General features: G+C 43.0%; 1 protein-coding gene across 2 annotated transcripts in view; it reads right to left on the reverse strand.

The window, feature by feature from the left end:
* ENDOD1 (endonuclease domain containing 1) overlaps positions 1-21,409 on the reverse strand; it is a 42,596-nt gene that overhangs the window by 17,934 nt on the left and 3,253 nt on the right. The gene's annotated exons all lie outside the window — the stretch shown is intronic.

Genomic DNA, 21,409 nt, shown 5'->3' on the forward strand with positions numbered 1-21,409 from the left:
TATCTCTATCTTCCTGAAATTTATCCCATCGATTCTGCATTTTTCAACTTGGAGTCATTCAAAAAATTGGACATTACATTATAACTCACTTTACCATATCATTTATTTATTTTTTAAAGTAAATACCTGGATTTTATAATACCCTGCCAACTCGATCTCTACTGAGAAAAAAAAAAATGCCCATTAGGCATTTCCTGTTCTTTCTGTCTTAAAAAACAGCTTTTTAACCTATGACAAAACTTTCTTTGATTCCAAGATGTTTTAATAGCGTTTGTTAAAAAAGAATCTGAAAAATATAAATAAAATCACTGTACCAGCCCCCATCTTCATTCTGCATATTTCATTCTACAAAACCGCCAAGTATATTTTAGTAGGCTCTCACTTTCTAAAGAGCAGCCAACATGAGTACGTGTTCAACTAAAATACCTACCTGATGTATTATAAGTTATACTGAAATCGTAAGAGTATTTGATTAAAGCAGTGTTCATATATTCCTTCATCCACTGTCACTTAATGAAGTGACATAAGTCACTTACATGCTCCCTGAAGACACAGCTGAATGATCTGGTTATTGCAATTACATTAAATTACCAACAACAGTGCTCTCTAAAGACAAAAATACACCTATGATGCACAGAGGTCATTTCAGATTACTATTTCTGGGTTATACCTGCCCTTTTGTATGCACCACCAAGTTTACTCTTTGGTTTCCGAGTGGACTCTCTGGATGTAGTGGCATAAACAGAACTTTCTGTCTAATCCACCTCCCCTGCTGAACTAGTCCCCCAGGGCTGCCAATGTAATTTGATACAGTTCCTGTATTTAACGAAACTTTCCTTTTCTAATCTCAACACTGTTAAGTAGGTTTTAGAAGAACAAGCCCTCCCCTCCCCCCAACATCCTGTCCCATAAATAATCATATAATAAATTCCTTTTCAAATTTAGTACCAAGAAAAACTTTCTCTCAGCAGGCTGCCCCATTTCCTTCTAGTAGACAGTAAAAACTTTTTAAACCCAGAGTGTTTCTTTTTTGCTCAAGAATTAAATGAAGTGACTTTTGATTTTTGTGCTAATATGCATGCAAAAGAAAAAAAGGATGGCAAACTGAAAAGGAATACTGGAGAGGAAATAGTTGTCCATTCATCAATATTTATTAAGTATGTTTTATGTGTGCCTAGCATTGCAGGAGGAAGTACAGGTACTGAAAAGACCAATACTGTAGCTAATAATAACACAACCAATATTTATTGAGAACTATATGCCAAGATTCTAAGAGTTCACATGTATTAAATCACTAAGTGGCAGAGCTAAGTGGTCACTCATTGAAGCTCCCAACAACTAGGTACTATTATTATCACCTTTTGGGAGGTGAGTAAACTGAGGCAATCAAGATGAAGTAAATTGTCCAAGGTCACAAGGTTAGTAAGTGGTAGAACAAGGCTTTGAACACAAGAAGTCCAGCTCCACAACAGGCGTGCTTCACCATCAGCAGTTTTATATGCCTCAAAATTGGCCTTCACATCAAGAAACCCATTATCTATTTAGGGAAACATATATACAAAGTTAAATAGAAAAACAATAGTGCAGTTCAGTTAATATTAAGTGTAAAATGAATGGTATAAAGAAAAAAAGTAACAGTTTCAGAGGAAGGAAGGACACAGTGAAAGCAGTCAGGGAAGACTGCCTGGAGGAAATCAAACCTGAAATGGAACTTGAAGGATGTGCAAATTTTTTATAAAATTAGAGAAATGGTTCAACAAAGGCTTGACAAGACTTCTAAGCAAAGGTTTGGGGGCAGAGACCTATGCAAACAGGACTCTGAGTAAGGAAAAGCAAAAGGTTTAATTGAAAGGATAGCTGGGGATCAGATTTTTAGTGATCTGATACATAGATAACTAGCAATAGAATAATTATAACCACCACTTATTGAGTGCTTACTATATACCAGGCACCATGGGAATTGCTTTGCATCAATTATTTTGTGAAGTCCTAACACCTTTAGTACCACCCTTAGAAGGAGAACTTGAGGCTCAGAGATGTTGAGTAACTTACCCAATGTCACAGCAGCAAGAATGGGTGGTCCGACTTTGGCGACTGTTTCTACTCTCTGGGGGGTTTCGAAAGCTATGCTTCTGATTGAACTCTACCCTGTACACAGTGGAAATTCTCTGTTGGTGCTTGAGGACCGAGCACTGTTATGGACGTGTAATTTCGGAGATACACCTGGTGGCACCACAAAGGAAAAACGGGACCAGGAAGGCAGCCAGGGGAATGGAAAAGGAAGGTCGTGTGCAAGATTCCTGAAGGAAGAGGCCTTGGGATGCGGTGGCTAATAGGAAGGGTGAGTGGCAGTGAAAAGATAATGTCGGAGGCTGGAGCCACGTTCATTGGAAACGAGGGATCCAGAGAAAGATAAATTAGGGACTGCAGAGGCAAAGTGGACAGGTTGACCTTTAAATTAGATTAAACTGACAGGCAGAAATGGTTTCTAGCAGCTGGAAAGAAAGAACAGAAGCTTAGGATCAAGGGCTGGGCTGGAGATACAAATCAGAAGCCTTCACAGGGCAGTGACAATAACCAAGACTCAGCGTGTTGCGCTCTCTGGGGCCCAGGCGCAGTGCTCCTCCACATGCCTCACGGGCCTGGAGGCCTCAAGGTGATTCGGCACTAATACGAGGGGACACTTCGCTTTTAATAGCTGTGCACTTCTGCTAAATGTGCCCTGGGGAAATATAACCAGCACTTCCTACCCATGATTTCATGATCTTATTATTTAAGACAACTAAATTTGTTTTCATGTCAGTTGATTTAAAGTCAATGGAAAAGAAGCAATTTCAAGTAAATAATAGTACAAGCACCCAGGCAGCATGGGAGATGACTCCCAGGGATGAGCCTGGGCCTGGCGCCTCAGGATCAACAATGCTATCCTGACCAAAAGGGGGGAAAGAAGTGGAACAAATAAAGTATAGGTGGCTGAGAGAGTTCAAACAGAGTCGAGTGGCTACTCTGGCGGTCACTCTTACGCAAGCTTCAGTTAGACGTTGCTACCTATCACAACTTGCTAAACCCCAACCAAAACCATTCCTACCAATCCTAAAGAACACCTAGGGCAATATATAAGATTCTACAAAGGTTCCATGCACTAGGGTAACTTTCCAGAAACCCACAACCTCCAGATGGGTCCATGGAGCAGATAAGTCCTGAAATGCAGAGGGGCCAGCCTCTCCAGATCATCAACTAGTTCCATCCCCCTATCCCATATTATCGGCAGCCCCTTTCAACATAAATAAGTTAGAGTGGGCATGGCCCAAATACCCCTAAAGAGTGGGAGAAAGATCAAAGGTGATGGTAGAGTTATACAGAGAAATATGGTTTAACAAATGAGTATGAGTGCTGAATCTTTATACTGATATTCCTTTTAGGCGCTAGGATCTTAGAGCAGCTAGAAGGAAAAACCTCAAATTGTGGAATTGTAACCCATACCAAACTCTGAAATCTGTTCTACAACTAATTGTTGCAATGTTCTTTGAAATTTATTGCTTTTTTTGTATTTATGTTATTTTTTTCCGAAAAAAAGAGGCGTGGTGTAACAGAGAAGATAGGATATAACAAATGAGAATGACTGCTGAATCATATTGGTATTTCTCTTGCTCTCCAGTGTCTTGGAGCTACTAGTAAAAAAACACAAAAAATCACGGAACTGTAACCCATACTAAACTTTAAGATCTGTTCCATAACTACTTGTTAAAATATACTTAGAAATGTATGGCTTTTTTGTATATATGTTATATTCACAATTTTAAAAAGTTGGCAGGAAAAAATAGTACAGGAAAAGTTGTACAATTAAAAAAATAATACAGGAAAAGTTGTCAGGTACAGGAAAAGTTGTAAAGCAGATTTGGATATCACTAAAATATGGAACATTTTGCTGCATCTGATGTACTCTTCACACAACCCTATAAAGTAGGCATCGTTATCATGTCCATTTCCATTTGTCATAGGGAAATGTAAAACTCAGCTAAGGGTATGTTCAAGGTCATCCAAATAAGTGGCAGAGGGAAGGCTTATTAAGCCCAGCCTCTGTCTCCAAAATTCCTAACCACAGGCCAGTGACAGCCCAAGCCTCCAAGTGTGGAAGGGAAAGCAGAGAGTCACACAGCAGCCACTGCTAGAGGACAGAAGGAGAATGAAGACAGAACCGGGAGGCACAAATGAAGCCACTGGACACCTAGTGTCACACCAAAATTCAGGAGGGAGAAAGCTTCAGCTAGAAGAGGGTCAACAGTGTGTGCCCTCTACCACAGAGGTAAAAGGAAGGATGAGATAATGGCCCAGGCTTTTGATGATTAGAAACTCTAGAATACCCATAGTGAGGTTTCAAAGGGCAATTTCCACTGAGGGCTGAGGAAGGAAGACAGTGGCTGGATATGGGCAAGAGGAGGCTGCAGAAATGGACCTCTAGTTTGAGAAGTCTTTAGGTAAAAGGCAGATAAATAGGGCCTTAGCTTGCAGGGCAGGCGTTACAATTATATGAAGAGACTGTCTTCCTGTCCCCTGTGCTTACCCAAAGAAAAGGAGCTTTGGGAGGTTGGGGATAATTGAGTCTTGCCCAAGGAGAATCTTGGGGTAGTTATTTGAGGCTCAAGAGCCTCTCATGAAGCAAGGATCAGAAGGTAGGTGGCTGGAAGAGTCCTGAGCTACTGAGCAGAGCCCCAGTCCCTGAGGGTTTCTGGGCTGCAAAATCCACATAAACCTCAGGGACAAGAGTCACCTAGTGCAGATTTACCTCAGAGAGCTGGTCACCGAGGAGGAGGAACTGCTGGTTGAATGTGATAATGATCTGCAGGAGAGCACAAATACACAGCCTTGGCTGTTGTCAGTGGCAACACTCTCGGCAGCACACACTGACTCTCTTCTCTTGTCCTTCCTTCTTTCACTCTCTTCTCAACTCCTCCAGGACAAGAATCATACTGTCTTCCCAAGCATTTACTGAGATAGCTCAGATGTGCATATAGAAGGGACACATCACTGTTCCTACCCAGCATCAAGCCCATATAAGTATTCTGATGTGATACTGGATCCCAGAGGAGGCCAGAAGACTAGGGCAGGTGTGGTAGTTAGAGTCAGTTGTCAACTTGGCCAGGTGAAGGCACCTAGTTCTGTTGCTGTGGACATGAGCCAATGGTATGTGAGCCTCATCTGTTGCTGATTACATCTGCAGTCGGCTAAGAGGCATGCCTGCTGCAATGAATGATGTTTGAGTTAATTGGCTGGTGCTTAAATGAGAGAGCTCAATGTAGCACAGCCCAAGCAGCTCAGCATACCTCATCTCAGTACTTGCGGCTCAGCCCAAGCCTTTGAAGATGAAGAAAGAATCACCCCAGGGAACACTGTTGGAACCCAGAGGCCTGGAGAGAAGGCCAGCAGAGATCATCCTGTGCCTTCCCACGTAAGAAAGAACCTCAGTGGAAAGTTAGCTGCCTTTCCTCTGAAGAACTAATGAAATAAATCCCCTTTTATTAAAAGCCAATCCGTCTCTGGTGTGTTGCATTCCACCAGCTAGCAAACTAGAACAGCAAGTGTCCCAGATGAGACCTCCGAGGTCAGCCAGAGGACTGTGACCCTGGCGGGGTGGGGGGTGCTGAGAGTGGGCAGGGGAGCAAGGGTCACAGATTTGTTTCAGAATGCACAGGAAACCAAGGAGGCCTCGTAGAGGGCCAGGGTGGCCAGCTGGGTGGGAAAGGTGGAAAAGGAGGCAGCTTATAATTAGAGACCAAGATTAGTTTAAAAAAGCAACCAATGTACACAACAGGGGATTTGAAAAATCAAAAGGAAAGAGTTATCAGGAAAAGGGAAACACCTGTATGTGCCAGAGAGACTGTAAGCTCCCCAAGCGTCATCATCATGTCTTTCATACACTGTCTACCTGTCATACTGGAGAGCTCTGCATCCTGTATTTTCTTAGTATTTGCTGACTGATGACCATGATGGCAGCAATGGAAAACAGACTGGGACAGAAGACAGAAATGTTATCAGAAGCTCATGGATAAGAGGCACCTAGGATGAGGGGAACCTGTTCTGAGAACGCCAGGAGAATGAGGGGAGGGAGCTGAGGAAGCTGGTGTTGATTTCTCAGGGAAATGGAGGTCTGCAAACAGGGTGGAACGGGTGACCTCAGAGCCCCAGTGAGCAGGGCCAGGGCTGCAGGTGAAGGCTAATGGTGCTGCTTGTGCAGAACAGATTGAACTGGTGCAAGTATGGGTGAAGAAGAGGACAGGCTCAGTGAAGTGGAAGGGTGAGAAGGCTGAGGGAGAGGGCAGCAAGCCAGCAGCTCACAGGTGGAGGGGCCAGGTGCAGCCTGGCTGATGAGCAGGTGGCTGCTCTGAGTGGAGCCCTTGAGAAGTCGGGACAAGAGGGTGATGGGCTGACCACCAAAGACAGAGTGGGGGTGAGTCTTCCACTGCATTGAAACTATATAGTCATCTGCCTACCTGTCCCACTGAATCAATGGATCAGGGCCAGTGTCCAATCATCTCTGTGCTCCCACATCTGGAATGAAGGCGCTGCATACTAGGCAGTGACTGGTACTATTGAAAGAATTATTTGACCTCCACAGCAATCTTATGATGCACATAGGATTTCCTCCAGTATGCAGATGACAAGAGAGACTTCAGAGGGCACTGGCTGGCCTCTAGTCCCACTTAAGGTCAGTAGAAAGTGGCCAGAGAGGATATTCTCACAAGCGGTGGGGACAACCAAACCAGTTGCCGAGCCCTCGATCTTGGGGTTCGCCCCTATGAAACGTATCTCTGCAAAGGACAGGCTAAGCCTACTTAAAATTAGGCCTAAGAGTCACCCCCCAGAGACCCTCTTTTGTTGCTCAGAGGTGGCCTCTCTCTATAAGCCGACAGGGCAAGCAAACTCACTGCCTTCCCGCCCTCTATGTGGGACATGACTCCTAAGGGTTTAGGACAGAAATCCCAGGATGAGACGGATCAAGGGATTGAGAAAACCTCCTTGACCCAAAGGGGGAAGAGAGAAATGAGACAAAATAAAGTGTCAGTGGCTGAGAGATTTCAGAGTTGAGAGGTTTATCCTGGAGGTTATTCTTACGCATTATATAGATATCCCCTTTTTAGGTTATGGTACATTCGAATGGCTAGAGGGAATCTGTAAAGCTGTAGAGCTGCATTCCAGTAGCCTTGTTTCTTGAAGATGATTGTATAATAACATACTTTTTACAATGTGACTGTGTGATTGTGAAAACCTTGTGTCTGGTGCTCCTTTTATCTACAGTATGGACAGATGAGTTAAAAATATGGATAAAAAAATAAATAACAGAGAGAACCAAGGTTAAAATAAATTGAGGAGATTGAACTATTGGTGGTCAATGAGAGGGAGGGGTTAGGGGCATGGTATGTATGAGTTTTTTTTTTTCTTTTTAGTTTCTTTTTCTGGAGTGATGCAAATGTTCAAAAAAATGATCATGGTAATGATATTGTGAGCCACTGACTGTATACCATGTACAGAATGTTTGTATGTTTGTTTGTTAAGGTTTACAATAAAAATATTAAAAAAAAAAAAAAAAGTGGCCAGAGAGGAGGAACCTCAGAATGGCTATTAAGCTTTCCAGTGATTCACCTTGGGAAGGGTGGAGTTTCCTTCCCATGGAGAACTTTAAGCTGAGGATAGATAAGCACGTGCGTGGGATGATTCAGACAAGATCCTGTGATCTGGAGCTGGCCTAGCGACCTCCTACCAAACTCTCTGGGTACAAAGAGGCTATTTCCTTTGGGGGCTGTTTCATTTCCCAACAAGAGTTAAATAACAGAACGAGCTGAACGGCCAGTGTTCTATTTCTGTTCCGGTTGTGTTACCATGTGCGTGGGTGCACGCACACACTGGGAAGTAAGGAGATGCGACGGCCCCCTGCCCATCACCAGGTGGGCAGACAGCCTCTCCTTACAAGGCAGCGTGAGCGGAGCTGACAACCAACCATCGGAACATCAGATAATCTTATCAGAGCTGGTCCTGTGGACAGTCACCCATATCGGAAGGAACTAGATCCGAGGCTTCGGCTGAGTCCTAGGGAAACCTATTTGCCACAGAAAATACCTTAGCTGGGGAAAGAGCTGCCTTTCAGAAAAGAGGAGCGAGGCTGGTGGGGGGACAAATGCAGTATTAAGGACACTTAAGGAGGAACAAACCACCTGACCTTTCACATCTCAAAGGAAAGGAATACGCAAAGCTCAGACTTGCCCACACAGGAGGGTGAAAAAACAAGAAACAAGCCTTTCTGCTTGACATCTAAAATATTCTTTATCCGCTTGGGAATGGAAACAGATTTAAAAGAATTAGGGCTTTTTTTTTTTTTTAAGGAATGAAAAATGCAGCTTTTCATTTCCCAGGCCTGCCCTTTAGCACTAAGGCGGCTGCGCCACCCTCCCGCCTTCCTCCCAGTGAATCACCTTCCTCTGGGCTCCCAGCGCCCCTCACACACCTTCCTGCCCATGGGTAGGAGGAGGCCCTTCCAGCTCTGGCTTGTGCTGTGCACACCTACAGGCGTTAAGTGTGTGCTGCACGAATGATGGCGATGGAAAAATTTAGGGCCTAAGGTTTCTCCTCCCAAGTCAGAAGATGGTAGAACAGAAAAAAATAACTAAATGGTTTCCTATTTCCAGTTCAGACTTCTTCTTTTTTTTTTGAAAAATTGGGGAAAAAAAACTAAAAGAGGGGACAAAATGTGCCAATTCTAAATTGAAAACAGGTGCAAGCAAGCAAGGCCTGAAGGAGGCCTCGTGGGAAGACAAAACCCCCTGGGGATTTCTGGGTCAGCCCCTTCTCACACAGAGCCCCAGTGTCAGACTGCTTTTGGGAGCCTCAGCAAACGTGCCGACTCCTTTAAGACCCTTCCAGAACCACAGTACCTTCTCAGGTTACATCAAGCCCCGGGGCTCTCCGGTTTCCTTCCTCATTACTCACAGAAGCCGGTTTTCCACTCCACGCCGCTTTCCTTTGCAGAGCAATCACTCTTAGTATTTGACTAGGTGGGGTACAGAATTCAGAGAAGTCAGTTACATTGAGAAGTCACCATTTCTAGTTTTTTCCACCTTTTGAATTCAGACTAGATCAGAGGCGCTCAATCAACTAGAAGCTTTAAAAACTACCATCCCCTATACTGGGGCCTCCCCGCCAGACCATTTATATCAGAATCTCTGGGGCCAGAGTGCAGGTATGGTTTTTGAAGTTCTCCAGGTGATGTTAATATATTCCGAATTGGAAACCCCTGGACTAGATCTTTTTCAGATTTCTAGTTATCAGACTCTGGTGAAAATTAAGCCCCTGTCCTGACAGCTTCTACAGCTAATTAGTGACATTTCCTTAAATCTCCTTAGGTCTTGTCAAAAATACCTATACTTCACATCAGAGATTGAATTCAGGTCTGAGGTGGAGCTGGGAACCTGTATTTTCCCTCTTTATTTATTATTATTATTTTTTTTATTAAAGCAGTTGTAGGTTCAGAGAAAAATCATGCAGAAAGTTTGGAGTTCCCATATATCCCTCCCCACTCCTCACTTTTCACACACAGTTTTCTCTATTATTAACATTTGATTTCTGTGGCACTCTTTTTACAACTGATGAAACAATATTATTATAATTATACTATTAACTGCAGTCCATCCTTGACTTCAGTGTTTACTCTGTGTTTACAGTTCTATGGTTTTTAAAAATTTGTATTATGATAACAAATACACAACCTAAAATTGCAAGACCACTTGCAAACGTACAATTCAGTGGTGTCAATTATGTTCCTAAACCACCAGCCCAGGTGAGGCTGAGGCAGTTGATCCATGAGCCCCACAACGAAAAGCAAACATTTAATTCATCTTTGTGGTAGGACCGCTGGGCTTAATTTATTCAGGTGAAACTAATCCTGTGTAAGGGGCATCAGCCACAAATCACAAGTATTAGGGCCATTTGGCTAATATTTTGATCATATAGTATGTGTGTAAACACGGATTTCATGCCTTTTTCATACGTAGAATGGGAAGTCTGGTTTTGCTCTGGATACTCTTTTGAACATATCCTTACTCTAACACCTTCAATGACATCCTCTTACTTCCTGGTTATATGACAAAATGACATATTCATGGCTCCCCATTCACCCCCCCCCCCAAAAAAAAAAGAAATTCCACCAACTTCTGCTCTCAAACCTTCCCTTACACTTCACCAATTCAGGCCAATCCCTGATCCCTACCACATCACTTACATAACCTTGCTTCCCCCTGCACAACTGCCCACGTCACCGTTCTCCATTCCTCTCTGCTACTTAAGTGGGGTGCCAAGGCTCAGCCCAAACCTCACAGCCCCTGTGCTGAGTGAGTGCTCTCCTTTTGCCTCTCAGATCCATTCTCCACTCTGCCCTGCTCTCCTGTGTCTTGGGAAGCTGACTCCTATGGACCACATCACCTGAGCTCCCTGACTCTTCAGAACACAGCAGCCAATGGGGAGAGCAAGGAGAGTAAGAGAGAGAGGCTGGAGATTTATTCCTTTGCTCCTCTTCCCCCCACCACACTGGTTGCCAGGAGTCTGGCTCATGAGTTTCTCTGCAGGCACAGCTCTCACCAGGAGCCCACCCCTTGCCCCATCAGGCCTAGGGTGGTAACAGCTTCCTGCTATTAATCATCCCTGGGACGGGGGGGAGGGGGGGGGCGGGTCTCACCATACCTTGTTGACACCCTTAATTCTCTGTAAATAGTTCCTTTATTAAATTCTATGGTTAAACTATTTGAGAGTGTCATGTGCTTCCTGCCAGGACCCTAATTGATATGGCCCTTGTGTAGTCTTCTCCAAGATCCCAACCCACCCCATCCTAAAGATCACACTTACCCCTGGGTCTCTGTAGCACACACTGCATACGTGGCCAGTACACGGAACACAGTCCCTTGAGAAGTCTCATCTGGCGTCCACTCTGGGCAATCCCAGCAGATACCAGGTATATCAGCCATTTCAGTCAGTGTGCCTCAACTTCTGCTTCTAGCTTAACCAGGTATTTCTGATGCCACCTATGAAAGGGCAGCATTTCTTACACATGACTGCCTTTTATTAACCTTCACACTAATTCCAACCAGGGGCCAGCCCATCCACCCAGCAACCAACCAGGAAGCTCTCTTGGGATTTCAAGATAAGAAACTCAGAGAAAGACAACAATTGGTGGAAAGTTTGAAGACTCCAAGATTCATTTGAGGGTTGGCAACCAGACTCACCCATGGGCAAGCAGAAAGACTGGCCAAAAGAGAGAGGACAAAGGAGACCTGGAGAGAGACCCTGAAGCCTCTCTGAGACCATCTCATTTCTAGAAGTTTCTGGGCCCCAGTTCCTCTGTAGACTGTGTGTATCTCAGTTCCTGTGCCTGCAAATCTACCAGCAATATCTTTCAATAACCTTCCCCTTTACCCAAATAAGTTTGGGTGAATTTATGATTCTTATACCAACAAGCCTGAATCATCAAGAACCCTGTACTTATAAGAACCCAGTCTCTAAGCTTCCTGAGGGAATAGAGGAACCTTTTAGATGATGGAATCTTCTAGACACTGGATTAAAACTAGGCACAAATGAAGACACCAGGCTGTACTGGTCCCAGAAGTCAGGGAGATGATCAGGGGGGCATACCAGGGGACAGAAAGAAGGAACTTACTCCACGTTCTTCAACAGAGAAGACTATCAGTAAGCAACAGTAACACAGAAGATGTACAGGGGCAGCTGAGTCCAAGGAAGTTGAGGCCAGTCATCTGTAAGATGGGGACGGAGCAGGGGTGTGTGTGTATGTGTTGAAGTGGGAGGAGGAGCAGTTCAGCAATAATACTAGACAGACCTAGTATAGTGGCGCCTGCATCCTGGTTGACCCAAGGCAGGCACGTCTGAGAAACAAAGTGTACTTATTCAATGAGCACATTTAAGGGATTTGTATAGAGGGCTCAGCCACAATGCAGAGTGCCTTTTGCACACACTGTCTCACTGAATCTTCATATCTCCTTGGTGGGATCAGATGACTTATTAGCCCCATGCCACAGATGGGGAACTGAGCTCCACGGGCTTCAGTAACATTTCCAAGGCCACACAGTTGGTAAATGACAGAGCTGGGACTCAACCCAGTGTTGTGTCACTGCAAAACCCAGTTTTTAACCACTGTTATGCTCAGTCCTGGCCCTCTGGAGACTAACAGCCTAATGGGAGAGAGGATTACATAAACCATTTCTTGTTTATGATCTGCCTTCCAGACAAAGTAATAAGACACCTGAGGGCAGGAACTATGTATTGTTCTAGGACTAGTTCTCAGGCTCCCATTTCTTAGCTCAGTTCTGAAATTTCAATAAATGGTTTTTGAGGTTAATGATAATGACAACGTTGATAAAAGTATCAAACAGCAGCTGGATGAATGACCACTCACCCTTTACAAAGTTAAGATTCTAGAGCTGCTGGCCAGGAATGAATCAATGAATGAGCAGATGACCAAGCAAACAAACAAGGAAAGTAAGCCTGTTTCTATCCCTGAAGCTCCATGTAACTCCACGCTACCTTCTAAACCCCAATTCAGTAACAGAGATGAGAACAAATTGATGATAAACGCCTTTCTCGGACTGGCTGACATTTATTGTATGAATGAATGGTTAGAATAACTGGGAGAAAATACACACACACACCTTAGCTTCTTCCTTTCTGACAACTAGCCTAAGGCATGGGGCCACGGCAGGGATGGGGAACAGAAGAGTACCCAGTACTGACAGCAGCAAAAGCAAGAGCAGTGACAAGTGTGGTCAATAAACCACCTGGGCATGGAATTGCAGTTTTAGAGATAACCACTGTCAACGCAATTATGGAGTTACCTTCATCTGAAAACTGGGAGAAGTTCATAACCTTTCTTCACACAGGATGATAACCACAGGTACCTTCCTCCAAGGTCAACAGGCCAAATTTACCCTTCCTTTAGAAGAACATCAGCGTTTTCCATAGCATAACTATGGGGGTGGAGGAGGAAATGGTTTATTTGCATCCAACCTAAACTCTCCTTGAGCTATTTAAGTTTATGACCTCTCGGCTAAAACACAAAAGAGACAAAGAACATCTGCTCTCAACGCTGCGGTAATAAATATCATTTGATGCTAATAAATAATGCTCTCAGGCAAAATAATTCCCATTTCCTTGACCTTTTCTCCTGGGTTTTATGATTGTAGCTCTTCTTCAAGTTTCTCCGTGTGAGACTGTAGGGCAGCAGAGTGTCGCAACAGCACAACAGGTTAGGAATTAGGAGACGTGCTGTCTCTGCCACTTATTGGCCTTGTAACTTTGGGCAGATTCATTGACGTTCCCTGGACCCCATCTCCTCTGCTCCGAGAGGACGACAGCGCCTCCTCTTTCAGGAGCACAGGAATGGGAAAGAAGATATGATTATTTCAAGCCATCCATATATTATACATTATATTTCCTTGAAAGGAAAATGTAATAAAGGAGACTTTGCATTTTCTAAATGGAAATGTTCTAATAAATCTCGTTTATGGTCAAATCCCCTCATCAAAAGGTGCCATTCACTGTCACTCCATGGGTGTGATGACCGCTGGGGGGAACTTGTCAGATGTGGTTTCACAGAGTCCACAGGGACCTTGTGACTAGAATAAAGGGCATGAAAAAGTCATGAAGGAGTGCATGTGTCTTTATGTGTTATGAAAATTTCTGGACTGTCATACACACACACACATACATGCACAAACCACGAAGCTGTGTTATCTGTGAGCAGTGAGGTCTTTTCATATTCTTTTGAAATGCTCAAAAACTATTTTTACCATGAACATGTATACTTTTATAGCCATAAAAAAAAACTAAACAAAAATAACCACCACCACCACATGCCCACATGGAACTTTTGGGCAGGACTCAGTCACACAAATAAATGCATAATTGCAACATGCTAGCCAACAGAAGTGTATTTAATGCTACTGGGGAGTATTATGGGAAGGTGGCCTTATGGGGAAGACCACAGAAGGCATAAGAACTAGCAGACACAAAGACCCTCTGGTGGGAGATAACATGGAAATAAAAAGAAAATTGAAGGAAGCAACATGGGCCAGAGCTAAAGGCAAGGCAAATATGTGATACCAGATAAGACAGAGGACATGTCAACCATGCAGGACTCTGGAAACCACGATAAGGAATTTCGTCCTTATCTGAAGAGAAATGGGGAGCCCTGAAAGTTTCCAGTGAGACCATTGGGCTCACAAGATTAATGTTTTCAGGGGACTTCTCCAGCTGCAGAGCAGAGAAAGGATCGAGGAGAATCAGGTGGAAAGATAACCAGGTAGGAAATTGCTTTGCAAGGGCCTAGAAAAGACACGATGGGAGCCTGGACCTCCAAGTGTGTGTAGATAATGAAGATTAAAGAGTGAAGTCTGTCCAATTGAGGAGCAAAAAGTAAGGTCATCAATCATCACAGTCAACTCGTCTGTGAAGGAGGCATCTGATGTTATGATGGGTAACGTAATTCCAGACACGATGAAGACATCAAAGAATGAGGAAAGGTTCATTGTGGTTCATAAAACTTGGCTTTCCTTTCTCCATAATTCTGTGTGCCGCTAGACTGTAGCGGATGCCCAATCTTTCAAGAGCATAAACATTGGAAATGTATGGCATTGGTTCCACACATAGTCCCCGTTCAATCATTCATCCTGGACAACTCAACCAACAAACTGATCAATAGAGGAAAGATCCAGTGTGGATCCATTTCTTTCCTTTACAGGGAAAACAATGGTAAGCAGATTTCCTGAGACCAGCACTGCCATCTCCCAAACACACAGAGAAGGTGCCATGTACCCTGCTGGGGGTTTGGATCGAGATTGCACAGGACGTAAGAGCAAAGGTAAGAACGTGTTGAGGTAAAAAAACGTCGGTCATAAAAGGACAAAGGAATTTCTGCAGCTTTGAGGAGGTGGGGTTTTCTGAGACAGAGCAAAGTTCCAGAGGTGGGCTTATTGCATTTCTGGGTTATTCCATCTGGAACAGTGCTTTGGTCAGCCAGCTTTATTTCCCCAGGGACCCAGGGTTGGTGCATGAGAGGTTACACTTGAACTGGCTGGGAATGAAGGACGGATGAAGGAGTGGACTTCCCGCCTCTGCTCTAGAGGTGGAGCTTGGAGGGTATGTTGTGACGGGCACTCCCTTGCCCCCCAGGCAACTGGCATCTGGTCAAAAGCTGGGCTCTCCTTAGACTCAAGTACCACACCCAAGTGCCAGCCCTGCCTTTCTGGCAGCAACAGCTCTACACCCCGTAGATGGAAAACCCCTCCTTTTTCCTGGCCCTTCTTTTCCATCCACACCCAGGAGATAATACCTGTTACTTGACAGTTAACACAGTTTTTATATGCTCCATTCCCCCACCCTAACCCAGTGCCTTATGGAGAGAGTCTACTTGCATGGCATCTGAGGAAAGGCTCACAACAGATTGAAAAAGGGAAAGACTGCAATAGGGGGCAGCAGCGCCCTCAGCCCAATGCAGTATTTATCAAATTAGGACCACAACAGAGGCAGTAAACATCCGGCAACTCACTGCCGTGTGGCTGGGGTGTTGGGAACAGGCTCTGCTCTATAAAGTCATGGTCAATGAGTGTGTGAACTTTCAGTAGAGGAACTGCATTCAAGAGAGCTAAATAGGAACTCTCCCAATGAATTAATGGGTTAGTTCTGTGCGTGTGCACTGGTGGGTATCTGACTGCCAGGGTTCAAGCCCCAGCTCTACCACTTACTAGCAGGGTGAATGAGGGCAAGTAATTTAACTTCTCTGTGCCTCAATTTCCTCCTCTGTCTAGGAAGGATAACAACAGCACCTACTTCCTATTGTTGCTGTGAGGAGTAAGTGAAATCACATGTGAAAAAATGTCTAGCAAAGTACCCACCATATTGCACCAGTGCACTCTAGACCCTAACTTGAAGAGCCACTGAATACCCGAAGGCATCTCACACTTAGGATGTCCAAAACCCAGTTATTGATCTGGCCCCGAACCAGTTCCTCCTCTGGTACTTCTCTTATTCATAGCAACTCCATTCTTTCAGTTGTTCAACCCCAAACCTTACAGATACCTGGGACTCTCCCCTTTCATCACCACAAAGATTCTTGGCCCTTTCTTCAAACTACAACCAGAACTACACTGTCACTACCTAGCCCCACATCGCCATCTCTCTGATCCAAGCAACCATGGTCTCTCTCCAGATTACAGAGGCCCCTTAAATGTTCTCTCTGCTTCTGCCTTTGAGCCCATAAAGTCTGTTCTAAACACAGCAGCTAAAATGATCCTATTAATCCTCTGCAAAGAACCTGCACAATGACTTCCCATTCTACACAGAGAAAAAAGCCAAATTTCTCATGAATTGTCCAGAAAGCCCTAAATGATCTGCCAAGCCCCTTTCCACCTCTCTGGTTTCACCTCCTTCTCCTCTTCACAGCTCTCCTACTTTATCCTTCTCTAGCCACACTAGCCTCTTTGTTCCTCCTCAAACACCAGGAACACTCATGCCTCAGGGCCTCTGCACATGCTGTTCCCTCCGTTTAAAACACTCTTCCCCCAGATACCTGCATAGCTGACTCTGTCACTTCCTTCAAGTCTTTACCCAAAAGTCACCTTCACCATGATGCTTTCCTGGCGACCTTTCTAAAATGTTATTCTTTTCTTGATATTTCATTTCCCTCCTTGCTTTATTATTTTTCTCTTAGCACTCATCACTATTTAATAAGCTATCTCTTTCACTTATTTATTTTGTTTTTCAAATGTGTCTTCTATTAGACTTTAAGCAACACGAGAGTACGAATTTTTGTCTGTTTGGCTTACAGCTGTATTCCCAGGGCCTAGAATAGTGCCAAACACATAGGAGATGCTCAATAAATATTTCTTAATTAATCAACAGGGTTTTGTAAAAACTTAGGTGTCCCTGCCAACTGAAGGTCATTCAAAACTGAAGGCCGCTCATCTTTAAAATCAAACTACAGATCAATTAGAAAATGTAATTCAATTACTATTCTCAAACAATATTTCATCCATTTGTGTTACTCTATAGAATTCAATGCACTCATATTTTTGGTTTGTTTTAAAAACATCAATGCCCTCAGCTTAACCTCTTTTGATTGAACCATACTTCTGTCAGGCACTAGGTCAATAAAAACACAATTGGATACTAAACTGTAGTTCTACTCTTGGTTCAACCTATGCGTTGGTTTCTTTTTTATTTCTCCTTCCCTTCAGGGGAAACATATATCAGCAGGCAATGAATTATTGCCGAGATAGATGTCAAGTTCTATGGAACGAAAGCATAAGTAAGCACTCAGGTGACATGATACACATCTTGAAGGAGAAAAACAAAACAAAACCATTCTTGGATTTACAGTAATTCTAAGAGCTAAACTAGAATTCTAGGTCACTGGAAACAAGGGCTAGTGGCAAGTGGGAGGATTTTTTTCTCATATTTTCACTTATAGAGCTGACATTTTAAAAGGAAGAGATTTAAAATCCAAAGAATAAAATCCTTATCCCCCTAACAAGACTCCATCCAATCACCATGAGCTAATGACTGAGCTAATGACAACCCAAGGCTGAGCTTTTTTTTAATACTTTTTTTATTGTATAATAGAACATATATACAAAGCAAAGAAAGAAAAAAGCAATAGCTTTCAAGGCACTCTTCAACAAGTAGTTACAGGACAGATCCCAGAGTTTGTCATGGCTACCACACGATCCTCTCAGATTTTTCCTTCTAGCTGCTCCAGAATATAGGAGGCTAGAAAGCATAAATTTTTTTTATCATCACAATCGACTTTTCATTCTTTTTTGTGAAAAATACGATATACACAAAAAGCAATAAATTTCAAAGCACAGCACCACAATTAGTTGTAGAGCATATTTCAGGGGATGGCATAGCTTATAATTGCACGATTTTAGGTTTTTACTTCTAGCTGCTCTAAGATACTGGAGACTAAAAGACATATCAATTTAATGATTCAACAACCATACCCATTCAACAACCATACCCATTTGTTAAATCCGATCTTTTCTGTATAACTCCACCATCACCTTAGATCTTTCTATCCCTCTCTTTAGGGGTGTTTGGGTATGGCAATTCTAACTTTTTCATGTTAGAAGGGTCTGTCAATAACATGTGGTAGGGAGATGGAACTATGTGATGTTCTGGAGAGGCTTGGCCCTCTAGGTTTCAGAACTTACCTGGTCCAGGGACCCATCTGGAAGTTCTAGGTTTCTGGAAAGTTATTCTAGTGCATGGAACCCTTGTGGAAAATTATATACTGCCCTAGATGTTTGAAGCTGGGATTTTTAGAATGGTATATTAAGAGCAAAGTTGTAAACCATGCAAACAACTTGATTAATTCAGTAAAATAAAAAGAAAATTAAAATCTAGACACTCAATTTGTAATCTAGAAAGAAAACACTGACATTTTAATTGGAAAGCAGCATGGTAGAGAAGAAGAGAACTAAGATCTTTGGAGTTGGGCAAACATATGCTCCAATGCAGGCTTCGCCATCTAGTAGCTGTGAGACCTTAGATAAGTTTAACTACTCTGAGTCATAGTTTCCAAAACTAGAAAACAGTATCTACCTGGAAGAGGTGTAATATAGATAAAATAAATTAATTTGTGAAGATCTTGCAATTAAATAAGGGATCAATAAATAATAGTTCCTTTCCTGGATTTTCCAAATTTGGGCCTGAACTAAAAGAATAGGGTAGAGAGCACTCACCACTGGACTGTTTCAGGAAAAAATGTCTCTAAATTTTCTGCTAATATAAGGAGAGTACTTTATCAAAAGAATAACCTGCAAATCAAATGAAAATACTGAATTCAAAGATGAGGAAACAGCCAGAAAAGGAGAAAAGGGTAGAGAAGGACAGCATGGATGGCCCCTCTCGGTGCTGTCTGCACCCCAGTGAGGAAGAAGTCGTGAATGATTTACTTTGGAACTAGAGATCAAGCACTCTCCAGCCTTACCCAGGCTCAGGATAATAGACTGGAATGTTATTGTTCTCTGTTTTATGACAACACACCTCCTGGTTGCTCAGGAGAAATAGGGTGGAGGTATATTTGGCACCTGTTTGTTAATTACTTAACTCTATCCATCTATCCATTCATTCATTCTCTCACCGTATACTTTTTGAGCACCTACTGGATGAATGTGGGACAGCTGCCAAGCACTTGAAAAGATATACCAATGGATGTCAAAATCTGGGGCCTGACCTCCATAGCTTACATTGTAGGAGAGATTTATAGAATTGTAGGATCAGCTCTCTAATCCTACATTCAAGTGTGTATGTGCATTTGTGTATGCCTAGCACCTATTAAGGTAGTATCTTAATAAAGGATATCACATTAATAATTATCAAGAGTTTTCCAGGTTTCAGACACTGTGCTACATGCTTGCACGCATTTATCTTGTTTATTTGACACAACCACCCTATGAAGTAAACATTATTATTACCTCTAATAAACAGATCAGAAAAATAAGGCTAGAAGAAGTAAGGTCACACAGTCGGCAAATGAAGAACAGGGCTCTAAACCCAAGCCTCTTAACTAGGAGATAAGAGTCCTGTTTGGTGCATCCCTTACATAGAGATAGAAGTGTATGATATGTTCATATATCTATTCTCTGACACAATGAAAGATATTAGAATGAACAAAACAATGTTTCTGATTGTCTCAGGATATGTAAGCTACTGATGGAAATTAAAGATCAAGGACTTAAAAGTCTAACTTGTGACAACTGTTCATGTGTCACTTGCTAAGATGTGAATTATGACCTCATTGGGCCCTCTAGGAAAATGCTTTTGCTCTCAAATAGAAAATCCCCTTCACACGGGAGCTACTGACACCCTGAGCTATATTTGCACGGCCAAATATGCGCTACTACTTATCCTACAATTGTCAAGAAACAGAAATCAGAGTAGAAATTCCATATAAAATAAGAGAACTAAAGTCCTAAAACCATTAATGTAGTGGACTCCCCTGTGAGGTCAAAGAATCTCCATGCTGTATGAAAGAGCACTGGACTAGGAGCAATTAGTCATGAGTTCAAGTTTAAACTGTGACCTTAGGCACATCAATTAATCTCTTGGAGCCATATCTCTAAAATGAAAAGAGTGATATTTAGTTTGGTAAAATTAAGTAAATGTACGCTCTTAACTGCCTATAAGGCCATTCCTTCCAGTGTTCATATTTATAAAATGAGAGGTTCTTATATGTTAACGTCTCACATGAATTGACAATTCACTTTGGAAGGCCATCATGGGTCCCTCATCCAATAATTCTTACATTAAATGGAAATGAGTTGAGATACTGAAAGGTATGATACTCCCTGCACTAAATCAGAGCCTGGTTCTCAGGACTCCAGAGTCTTGACTAGAATCTTCCAAACCTCCTCCATCACATTAGATGGGGAATCGTTTTCTCATCTCTTCCTTGCCTTCTCCCCATTTTCACTTTAAAGGTGACCACATACATCCCACATAAAACCCACACAGCCCTCTGTTTTCTCTCCCTCTTTTAAATTACCCATTTGGTCCCTCAAAAGGTCCTATTTAAATTCCTCCAACGTGGGCAGGCGTGGAATCTGGCATACAACACTGGAGAGCCATTATGCAGTGGAGATGCAAATCATTTGGCTTTGTGTATGCCTAGCACCTATTAAGGCAATATCTTAATAAAGGTATTAAGGGGTGAACTTACAGAAGGTTCCAGTTCTGCTTATGGAACATGTTTGTATCCATGGCTGATGGCCAGCTATGGGGGAAGTTTCTAAAGCTGGAAGCTCCCCACAGAGAAAGCTCAAGCAGAACATCTCACCCCCTGCTACCTGACTTATCCTCCTACAATCAAATTACTGCATCCAACATGTACTTTCCATGTGCAAGACGCCAGGAACACAAGAATGAATGAGACGTATTCGTCAACCGCAAGGGCTCAAGGTGGGAGGACACATACATAAGCAGGTAATTATGAAACAGTGGGGTAAGCACAGAGATAGAGAAACTATAGGGGCACAGAAGAGTGAAACCATAGGGGCACAGAACTTAAAACAAGAGGTGGACATAAGCCTGGTAGGAAATTCTTTCTGGAGGTGTTGTCTTAGCAGAGCCTTAAAGGATGGAGCACGGGAAAGAAAACACAGAGGCAGTATAGAAGGAGCATTTGAAGCAAAGGGAATCAGCAAGAACAAAGAAACAGACACAACAAGCAGCATAGTTTATGAGAGGTTCCCAAGGCAGCTAGAACATAAATGTGACAGTGAGGAGTGAGAAACAAGACTGGAGCTGGAGACAGGACCCAGATCATAGAGGGCCTTGCTAACTACATTGTATAGTCTGA

This window comes from Tamandua tetradactyla, chromosome 8, assembly GCF_023851605.1.
Source record: "Tamandua tetradactyla isolate mTamTet1 chromosome 8, mTamTet1.pri, whole genome shotgun sequence".
NCBI lineage: Eukaryota > Metazoa > Chordata > Mammalia > Pilosa > Myrmecophagidae > Tamandua > Tamandua tetradactyla.